Genomic DNA, 11,913 nt, shown 5'->3' with positions numbered 1-11,913 from the left:
TGATAGCAAATTTGGCGAGGGACATAAAATGCGTGGGGGAGACCACACCAATGCTTTACCTACGCCTTTATTGCAATCTCAACTACACACAAATGTAATGTTTCATTACATCTTGCACATACAGACAGTAATATAGACACCTGATCCATTATTTAAAACTATTCATGTGATAGCTTCTGCTTCAAATGTTGCCTCCAGGACTGATTTGCCATGATGACACACACACACACACACACACACACACACACACACACACACACACACACACACACACACACACACACACTTCAGAGACCTGTGCTTACTAAAGGCAGTTATTTTACATCCATCTCACATTCACACCAATTCTGTTTCTTTTCTTCACATTGGTTTACATCAAATCAGCCTATACATCCCCCCATGGCCACCTTTGACGCTGGGTATTGTACAGAGCACGTTATACGACACATTAAGTGATGTGAGTGGATAACGTGAAAATAGCTGAATAGCAGGTAAACTGAGGCTCCCTTAGTATTCAGGTATATACACAAACACCCACGACACTCCTCCACCCACAACATGTTTAGACCCTCCAGTCTTCACCCAATGGAAAAGTAGACACTGTAAAGTCTACTGAATCCTTCAACCCTCCTTCTTTGCATCGATCAATTCCTACCTCCAGTGCTTCTCTGGAGCTCATTATAAGCTTGTGTTTGTGTAGAGCACTTGACTGGGAGCTGTTTGCCTTTTCCCAAGTAATTCATGCATTTCCACTGACTGACAAACAACCAGTACCTTCACGCTACATTCATACTGTTCATTTATTCATGTTTCATACTAAAGCAGCCGGTCCAAAAGTTGTCCAAATATTGGGGCTTAGCACATGAGTTACTCTAACCCCTTTTCCAATTAAATGAGTTCTGTGCTGGTGCTAGTTTGGTTCACAAAGAAATCGCAATATTGAACCAACTTTGAGCTAGTTTGCTTTTCCAATGACCAGAGCCCTGTTGGAGCCAAATCTTGATTTCATTGTTTACATCACTGCTTTTTTTCAGCAACGCCAGCATAAACAAGAATGGCTGACTGCAAACAGAGACGTTTAAGAGAGCATGGAGAACGGGAGATGCATGTTGTAATGAACCTCACATCAGACAACCTTTTAAAACAAATGTTTAAAGCGACACAGTGTGTAAATCATTCATTTAGGTGTAATTTAATTGAAAGAATAGACTTTACACAACACTTTCACAGCAGGAAAAATGTGGGTTGACAGGACAGACAGACAGAGAAGGATGGGTTCGACCAAAAACACAATCGTTGTCAATTTTCTGAAAGGTTCTTAAAACGTCATTCATATTTCTTAAAGCTCTGCTCTCATTGGTAGAGTCTTGTAAAAGCCACTAGGAGCACTGCGGGACCCCGGGGAGGCAGAGGAAAATGATTTGTTTCATATATTATCTGCACTATACTGTTACGTTATAGTGACTGTTTAAACAGATGAGACAAACCGTTTTTAAAATGAAGTTATCAGCTGAAGCCTTGATGCAGTAGATTGTGCCCTAAAGCCTGTGAGCACATCTGTGAGCTAACATACAGTAGGAGCTCTTCTCCAACATCACAGCCACATTAAAGGGAACATCCCAAGTCTCTAAAATGTCATGTTTATCTGTTGTTTCCTTACATCTTAGTCCTCCTAATGAGGATGCATGTAGAGATGCAGAAAACCAATAGAGTAGAGAGGAAACAGTTTTCACAATTGCCAAATCTACATATACCTACAAGGCATTTTCTTGTATTTAATGAATTTCTTTTGTTGCCATCATAACGTGACATGTAAGGAACAACTTGTTTCCTAATGGCCAATAAATAACTAAATTGTAAGATACACACTTTAAAAGAGGGTTCATACATAACTCAACGGGTTGTGGAAGAAGTAAACATGTTAAATTAACGTTTTTCTGTCATACTGTTTGAATTTGCAGTGGCAGAATATCTAATGTTTTACTTTCATCTGAACGCCTTCTGTGAAGGCTGTTCTCATGTATCCAAGCTCATACAGAGAAAATTCAGTTTCAACTTGTCTTAATACTTCAATAAGACTAAAGTAAATGCATCGTACACAGTCCTTTCTTGATCATGTCAAGGGTTTCCTCATGATCTTAAAAAAAGATAAAAGATACAAATTGAAAGCATCATTCACGTGATACGTGGTTAAAAAAAGGCTCATGCGCTGACATGACAGTGTGTTTCCATGGAGAGAGCTATGCTGCCTGATTAGGCCTCGGTGTCGGGAATCGTTCAAAATTGTTGCCAAGCGCTGGGCTCCAAATACAGCGCAGCAGTACGTAGTTGCACAAGCTAGCAGGGGCGGTAACCAAAGAAACCACCTACTGTAGCTGTTTTCATCACAAAGTTCAAACTCGCGGTGAGCAAAGAACAAATCGCGTATCATGAATAGCTTGAATTGACAACTTTACATTTTTAGTTTTACATAACCTTCAACAAAAAAACAATGCCATCTTAATCATTGAATTGGATTTTGGAAAAAGTAGTAAGGCCTTGCCCATTTTTAAGAGTCTTGGCAATTGACAATTCAAAATATAATAAACATAAAGAAGCTCTAAGTGCTCCTCACAACCTCTGCGACCAGAAAGATCACTGCTAGACTAACAGCACATGTGTCACACTAAGAGCCTTCCTCCACACGTCATTCTAACAGATGCAGTCTCTATGCATTACGTAATGCCTGAAGCTTCATCATGAGCTTCATTCATCATTTTGACATTTTAATTCTGAATTCAACATTTGAATGCTTTTTTTAATTGCATTTTTTCCCCTGCATGTCCATTTATTCTTTTTAAACCTGTTTATTTTTAGGCCTATATTTGCATATAAAGATAAGGCTATACTGAAATTATTAGTATGATAGTGTGAAACCCTTTGTAGGATTAGATTCCATTGGTGGCCGTGTATAAATGTTTTCTCACTTGTGTGATCCAAACATTTTCCATAACTGCTTGATTTGATCATTGCTGAAATGTACATGTTTTTATCTAACAAAATATTCTGCCATAGCCAAAATGTATTGGTGTTTTAAAAACAACACTATCACTTATCCAATCTGCTGAATCAGTGATTTAAATGCCAATGCTCCAGGTGCACCAAAAGGGGAATGGGAGAAGACAATGGTTGGTTGTATGTTACGCCAAAACATACCTATGGTTTATTATGAGACTAAATCCAGCTGCTTGTGCTTTACTTTGTTCCCTGGTTTATGTATTGTTTAACAATCAATGCACTTTAAACTATGTGCCATAGATAGTTTAAAAAGGTAGTTTAAGAATGGGTCTTCTTGTATTTAGTACACGCATATCGAATACCTTGCCAGTAGACCAATGTACATTTACGTCAAACTTAGTATGAATAGTATGTCAGGATGCGATGATTAAACAATGTACATTTGAAACTCTTTTTAAGAAAATGGCTTTGTAACTACTTAGGAAATGCACCCTTTCAAGATCTTAAAGCTACAAAAAAAGTTATTTAAAAAGTAAACTCCATAAAAGGTGCCTTACCTAATGAAAGCAGCATTGATTTTTAGCATATTCAACAACTTCAATGTGGATGTCTTTAACTTCTGAAATTAAACTTATTTTCTTTTATTGTTGCTTTTGTTTGTGCACTCTTTCTTTACATTTACCATATTCTAATTCACTTTTACTTCATGCCCTTCTAATGGCTTCAAGTTTAAAACATACAAATAGATTTATTTTTAAAATGGTAATATAGTTAAAACTAGAAATTGAATGAATAAATACAGGCAATGCAGAGACATGCAGAGGGTATACAGTACAACACGAAGATAATTAACACTAGACTTTCTGGTCAAGTGGTGACATGAAGAGGTGTGAATCCATTAAATCTCCTGAACCCCTGATCGAATATTACCTCAACATGTGGTGTACCACCTCAAAGTAGGTTTGATGTCTGAAGGTTGAGAAAAGCATAAAAACATTGACACAAATGCTTGGATAACAGTGTTGATATAAAATAGAGATATTGCATTTTCTAAGATATGCCACTTTTATACACATGCAGGCTGCACACAGTTGGACACAGATACCTCATTCACACCAACGGTGTTTCAGGGCCGGTTCGGAGCTGGAGCTTGAAAAGCACCGGGTTTTCCTGTTCACACCGCAGTGGAGCAGCCTCTGAGCTCCGGAATCCGGTTCGTTTCAAGCACCAAAAAATTGTCCGGCCAGGGCAAAAGCGCCACATACGTCACGCTTACGTCGAGGCGGGGGCTGGGTCAGATCAACTCCTGAACAACAACAAAAAGCCAGCGTTTTATCCAGTTTGTACACAACGATGGAGAAACTTAACAAGCAGCAGTGGTCCACTGAAGAGACCAGCTACCTACTGGGAATCTGGTCTTCTGAAGAGGTGCAGAGGAAGCTGGAGCACAATCGGCCATTGTTGTTGGCCGGGGGTTTCCGCGCGGTTTGGCTTTATGAAGCAGGCACGCAAACGGTTACGTCATGACGCAAACGATGACGCAATGACGCAGCACCAGTCGGACTCTGGGCAGTGTGAAAAGAGCCGGAGCTAAACCGAAGAACCGGTTCTGAACCTGAAAAGCTCTAGCATGGAGCTTGAACCGGAGTTGCGTTGTTGTGAATGAGGTAAGAGTGAGAGAAATGCTTTAATTTAGCAATTGAATATGATATTTAGTCGGTGTTGTGATTAAGTGCTATTAAGATGTTTTGCCAATAGCAGTCAGAGCAGTGCCATTAGGGTGTATGGACTAAACTGAGAGACAGAGTGAGACAGCAAACGGGCAGAAGACTAAAACACTGCCAGCAGGATTGAAGAAGGAGAGTGAATTGAGTTCAAAACAGCCATGTGGGAGGCTGGCCTTGAGAGGACACCTACTTCCCAGCCAGTGTTCAAATCTATTGTAAAAAAAACTTTAATCTCAGTTTTCCATCTGCTCTATAAGTGCTAGTTGAGCTGAAAAGTGAATACAGCCATGTGCTACAATGAGAAGGTCAGAAGGTGAAAAGTTTATATATACCCAAGAGAATTAAGGATTTTTTTTTGTATTGTTAGTTTTCTGGAACAAATTGAGTGTGAAAGGGCATGTATTAAAAAAAAAATGTATATAAAGGGCTGTATTTAAAAGAGCTGTAACTGACAACTGTGTATGTGTGTGTCATAAGTTTTAGGCCTCCACAGATGTATGTATTGTGGTCTTTTTTGTGCAGTTCATTTTATTTTGAGGGACATTTCATATCCATAAAAAGAAATTGGCTGACTCCAAACCACATTTTTTACATTTCTATCAAGAATTAAAAATATATTAGCACTATTAAAAACATTAGGAATAAGAAGCCACGAAACTAATTTGATATTTAAAAAATATTTAATCTGAAGTATCAAAATGTATTTTTCTATCCTTTTTTCTTTATTTACTGTACATTATATAATGTCTTATTGCTTTGTATGTCTGCCCCTGGACTTTGTTGTTTGTAGAATGTATAATGTTCATGTATGACATTGAATAGATGAATTCAACAACAACAAAAAAGATGTATGTGTTGTGTGATCGATAAACAGTACATTTTAATTCCACTCATTTAGATAAAGGGCAGATAGCAAAAAATTACAAATCCGAAAAACATAAACATGCCACAGACTTAATTATTATATTTCAAAGTTTTATTGCGGGTGATGTCATTTTTCCACCATCTGCTCCTCCTGTTCTCGCTGCTGTCTTGTCTTTATGGATGCGTCTCACCTCAGCCTCAGGCAAGATACTTATATAAACTCATCAAGATGACTGACAAGTGTTGAGGCAGGAAGATGGGATTACTTTTTTCCTGAGGGCGGAAAGGTTGGATCAATTAGACTAGAGGACAGGGATGGAAGACACAACTGACAACCCTTAATCTGCGTTAAGGCTGATGTGGACTGTTTCCAGCCACATCAATATGATCAAAATAGGTGTTTTGGAAATAAAATGAAATCTTGTTCTTTGGGTTTTTTTCATTTTAAAACTGCATTTCTTTTCCTTTTTTTCTGAATATGATGCCCCTTCATCAGCTTTTTTTTTTCTTCTGTACGTTTCAAAATCCATTTTCCTTTATGCATGCTTTTAACGATATGATATCATTCACAGCAGTTAAAGAAGACACTGCTTTGTGGTTTTCCCTTCGGTTAGGCTGCTTATTAAAAAGCTGGGTTTGCTTTTGAACAACTCGTTGTATCCGGACTTTCTTTTTGTCCATTTCCCGGGCTGGCTCTAAAATAAGTATTCAATAAAATAATGAATAGTTCTCTACATTATTAACTTATATTAGATTGATTTACATAGTAATGCAGTATAATCCCTTCAAACCATACCATTAGGTTACCTTTTTGGATTAAGGAATCAGCATTTTGTGAACTCATTTGGCAAACGCTGCAACAGAAGCATATTTATACTGTATGTACTGAATGAGTCTTTGTCCAGTCCGCTAAGAAAAAGATAAATCTTTTGTTGAACTTGTTGGTATGTACCTTCAGTGTCTTTAATGCACGTTAATGTTGTCAAGGTCTTTTTTTTAACATGTAACCTAGATTTATTATCAAGGAATATCCAGACTTTATTGTTGAAGCAAGTATGATATCTATGTTTGGGTTAAAAGTAGGAAGTCTGTCATTCCACTTGTTCAAAACAAAAGTGGTATGAGAATTCTCCCTAATATGGTGCTGGGAAATATAAACAGATATTTGGAATTTTAACATATCTTCTTAATTTCTATAAATAGAAAATAAATATATTATCAGACCTATTTGTGTAGACATTGTCTGAGCTTAAGGCCAACCTCTGGGTGGACATTTTCCATGGTTGTGGTTGTCTTACATCTGAGGGCCAGTGTCGCTGCAAGACAAGATTGTGTGTTGGCTGATGACAGAAACAGGTCATTTCCATGCATCGCCCGTAGACATTGATGCAATTGCTTTCATCTTTACAGGGTTATGTAACATTCAGCATTTGGGAGCATGGCTTTTGCTTTTTATGTGCTAATGTAACTGTATCAAACTGGATGGTTAATATGTGGCCGCACACTAATGCTATGTTGCGCTGTGGACAGGAAGTACACTGAAAAAACTGAAACTTGAATTAAATGTATTATGTCACCAAATTTCACATAACTGTATTAGGTTAGTTAAAAGCAATATTGTAAAGTTGAACCTAATATGTTGTATTTAAACTTAATATTTATGCTTTCAACTAACGAATACAGTTATGTGAAATCTGTTAAGCATTTAATTAAAGTCAACGTTTCAGTTTGAAAGGTGTATTCTCTTTTTGTCTTTCTTTCAAGTCCATAATCTTTACACTGAATTGGAAGATTGGAATATTGAATATTACAAATATTGAATATTGGAGCAATAAACATACCAGCTGGAAGAAAGCACACACAAAAAAAGCCTTTCAAAAAAGGTAACAGTTAGATTAAGTTGAAATATTCAGCAATGAATATAAATGCCAAGCACTTCCTGAGAGAATAGATCCTCACACTCTCTGAGAATCAAACTGAAGATGACAGAAGACTTTTTTTCATCAAACAGATCAAAGTGAAATGATGTCATTTCCATTTGGATGATTTTCCCCGCTGTCAGGCCAATACATTGACGATTGAAAAGCAAAGCAAAGGAAGGAAAAAGAGGCGAGGGAAAAAGAGAAGAAAAGTGTGTACTGACTGTCTTTCAATGAAAAGGTTTTTTCATCGATTTCTTTTTTCATTGAAGAAGACAGTTGAAAGGGACGTTGCAAGATGAAGGTCAGTGGTGTTATTCAGTGCTTTCTTTCTGTTCTTTTCAGGTTCTTTCTCTCGCTCTGCCAGGGGACTCGTTTTGCTATGAGTAAGTGGCTGAGTTGGAAAAAGCATTAGTACATTTATCCACACCATTACCCACATCACCACCACCAACCAGAGTTCACTCTCAATCTTCTTTTCCACGAGAAGACTCTTTGACCTGGCAAATGCTGGCATGTGATTACAGAACGCCAGGGAAGGAGAAAGACAGATTCAAAGTCCATGTTTGTTCGATTAAATGTACCAAAAAGATAAACCTTCACGGATGTTTCAGTTTATTCTTTTTTTTAAACGACAAAGAATAAGTAGAATTTGCTTACTTATATAGAGAGGTATCAGAACTTGTCTTGGAAGTCCCAAACATTTTTGCAGTCATATATTTCGACCATTTCAAATAAAAATAAACAAATATGAATATGCTTCTGATATCATCATGACCTAGAAATAGTGATGGTTTTAGATCTAGTGAAATTATTTTGGGCTCCTTCTTTTCTTCCCCAAATTCATCATCTTTACATGTTTTGTTTTTTTTCTTTTTTGAGGAGCAATCATATATCCAAGATTATGAATGTCTTTATTCTGTGGGTTGCCAAAAGTTGATTTATGGAGAGATAGTTGAACCAAAAAACAAATGGGGACATTGAGATCAGTGGTACAGTATATCTCCCAAAAATATATCAACAAATAAAAAGAGTTGTGTTTTTAGAAGCCTAAAGTTGGATATATTATTCCAATAAAATTGTAGGTTTCTGTGTTTCAAAAATTGACAAAGATACAAATAAAATCTATTTGCTTATTTATAGGGAGTGACTGTCTGAACATCTAGTCCAAATGTTGTTACACTGTACATTGTTTCCAGAGCTGTGAGACGGCAGATTCTGCCGCTTTAGGAGAAGCCTACATTGTCACCACCGTCAGAACAGCAAACAAAAAAACCATCCAATTACAGGACTTGACATATTAAAGTTATGAAAATATATGGTTTTGATCTTATCTTAACAAAGGCATCTCAACTTGAAAGGGCCTTTGATCTTCTACTTAAATCCGTTTGTAGGTTTGAACTGTCAGCTGAAGTTCTGAATTCATTCAATTTTATTGGTGAGGTTAGGTTATCCCATTTCCTACTTTTGGACTTCTCCCCTATTTGTTACAGTTGTAAGGATATATGGGATTTTTGGTAAATAAAATTGTAAGGATGGATCTGAAATAGCCACTTGGTGTTTTGTTTTATTTTTGGCTGCGTGAATCCTGTTCAACCTTTAAAACTGATAAGGTCAAGAGGGTAATCATCTAAATAAGCAAACAGAGAGAAGTATTAGAAAAAAAAGCTTAACCAAGGATAAATAAAGTCCTCCCTCGGGATGTGGAGCAGCATCAGCCACATGCTCCTGCTGCCAATCAATAACACAAGCCCTAAGTTATGTCTCTTTATAACTCATTCACCGGACTCTGATGTTATTAAAACAAGAGGAAGTGTCAAGAGACGACACTTAAAATCTGAAAGGTCACAGGGTTGACCGCTGCAAAGCCCAAAGCGTTTCCATTAAGAGTGTTTTTGTTTTTGTTTCACCTTCAGGCAACAGATGGTTATTTAAGTCTTTCTAACCAAATGTAATAGTTTACGCCCTTGTTATGGAGGTTACTACAGTATAATCAAATGTAAAAAGTCCTTGCAGGAACAAAGGGCAATCTGCAAAGGTATAAAACCATAACAGTTTATAAAGCTGGTAAGAAAACTGTAATCAGGAGACTTTAAAGAAGGGCAAATAAAGACATCAAGGACAAATGACATGATACAATGTAGTAAGGGCACTAGTGATGATTTGAAGATTGTGAGACCGTTTTGCTTCTTCATGAGGTGTCTAACTGAGTCTCTGTACATATGGAATATGTAGCTGGATGGAGACATAGTATCAAAATAATAGAAAACTGCTGGTTCTCCACCATGTTGATAACGCTCCATAACAGAGTGTGTTTTTGAATCTTTCTGTGATTTAGTTTTTGGGAGATCCCGCTTTCACTTTATTCTTCTTGCACCTCCTGCCTGTTCTCTGTCCTTTACTCCTTTTACTGCTCCTTTGGGAGAACACATTTTACACTTGGTTTGACACAATCGATCGAAACCCAGTTCAAGGATGAGTCATTTCCCCTCTGCCTCTGCCTCTTTCACTTTGAATATGTATTCAAGTATCCGATTTCTTATTTTCTTTAAACAATCCAATCAAGTTTTGACCGAACTACGTGTGCACTACACATTCTAATGGCACTAATGAAAAGAAGACATGCACACGAGGCAAATTAAAATGGCAGGGGTGACACTGTTAGCGTGATTTTGCTAATAAGATGAAGACAGAAAGACACTTATACTTCCGTGCAAGTTTTTTCATGTCTGTTTTCTGACACTTATTTAACACTTTCCTCGATGTGTAAAATCTATTTAATTTCTACAGCCTCAAAGCATAAATGTATACCCTTATCTTGACAGAAAGTGTCAGCCTTATGAGAAGAAACTCCCTCATTAACCTGTGCTTTTGACAAAACATCATCATCAAGGGGAATAAAATGTAGATGTTCTTGTTATTTCAAGGATGCAAGAAAAAATATTGTAACAGTATTTACAGTCATTCATTCATTGTACACTAGAGTATTGTTGAATGTATTATCTTTAAACAAAACAGACCGTTTAACAAGTGCCTGTACTGCACTAAAAATAACCCATTAGGCTGTGAGAGGAAAGCTTGTGATTGTTTGAAATAACACTCCCATTATGGTGGGAAATGTTATGTGTTTTGATCATGTGAAGTATATCAGGTGTCAGTCACCTCATGCAGCTTTGAAAGCGCTTGAAATATTGTGTTCTTGGACTTAATTGGTGAACATTTTCACTACCCTTGCACAGTTGCTAGTACCATGACACTGTATTGAACACAATACAATAACATGACTAGAAGTTAAATATGAAAATGAAGAAAGTGTTTAGGGCAATGAACCAAAAAAAGGGAATGCCAGGGGCAGTTTTTAGTTCATATGCTAGAGAGGTTTTCATCACTGTGAGAGCAGGACTTGGTTGCTCGCAAGAGTGCAAAATACATGCACACCTGTTGATGAGTTTGACGACGTTGTGTAAGAGGACTTAAAGAAGAAAGAAGAATACATACTTTAATTATCCCTCAGGGGACATTTATTAGCTCTACTTTTAGCAGTACATTACACTCACAGTAGTGAGTGTAATATAGATATTGTCTAGGTGAAAAAGTAAAGATTGTCTATATGAGGAGTTGCATAACCTAGCCTCCTGTGCATTGTTTGACATTTTTATGTAAAGTATAAATTGCATTTTTTGACAAGCTAGTTCTACAGTGTAGCAGTCATACGTATGCACATCAAGTTTGAAAAAATAGATTGTTGAATAGAAAAGCTTCACCTTAAATGTTTTGACTTACCTATAAAAGTAAAAATGACAGCTTACCATAATATGGCCAATAGGGACCTGGGATATCGACAGAATGATTGGCTGATTGCCTCTGAAGAACATCAACTCGGCTGAATAATGTACAACTGTTTTATCACTCTGCATAATTCAGGTGTAAATACATCAATGTGGGTTTTTCAAGTTAAGCATATCCTGAATTTATGTGCTTTTGTCTTAACTCTGGATCATGGACAGACAGACTTTTACTGATACTTAAGAGAGAACAACAAGAAGTTGTTTAAAAAGTTACCATCAAGATGGCCTTTGTTCACCTTGCTTGACTTGGCAAACAAAAATACTTCTCAGGCCTGCAGAGGGTTTCTCATTCTAACAAAGTGTAGTCACTTTGAGGTACTTGTGGTACCTTTGCTCTCTAGTGAGGTCCTGTCTCTTCCTAAAAATGTGCAATTAGTCAGCTTCTAATTCAGGTTATGAGGGCGTTTGAGTGTTTTTGGTCTAGCTAGTCCTTTTTGTCTTAGATGAGGATGCTTTCAAGGACACTCATTAGAGACCTAGTCAGGCATGGTGGCAAAGCTGTGTTTGGTCAGCTTTGGCAGGAGCACAAACATACTGGCAGCCCTGTTTGTCTCCAAA

This window comes from Notothenia rossii (genome assembly GCF_949606895.1).
Source record: "Notothenia rossii genome assembly, chromosome: 12".
Taxonomy (NCBI): Eukaryota; Metazoa; Chordata; class Actinopteri; order Perciformes; family Nototheniidae; genus Notothenia; species Notothenia rossii.
This window is presented reverse-complemented; position numbering follows the sequence as displayed.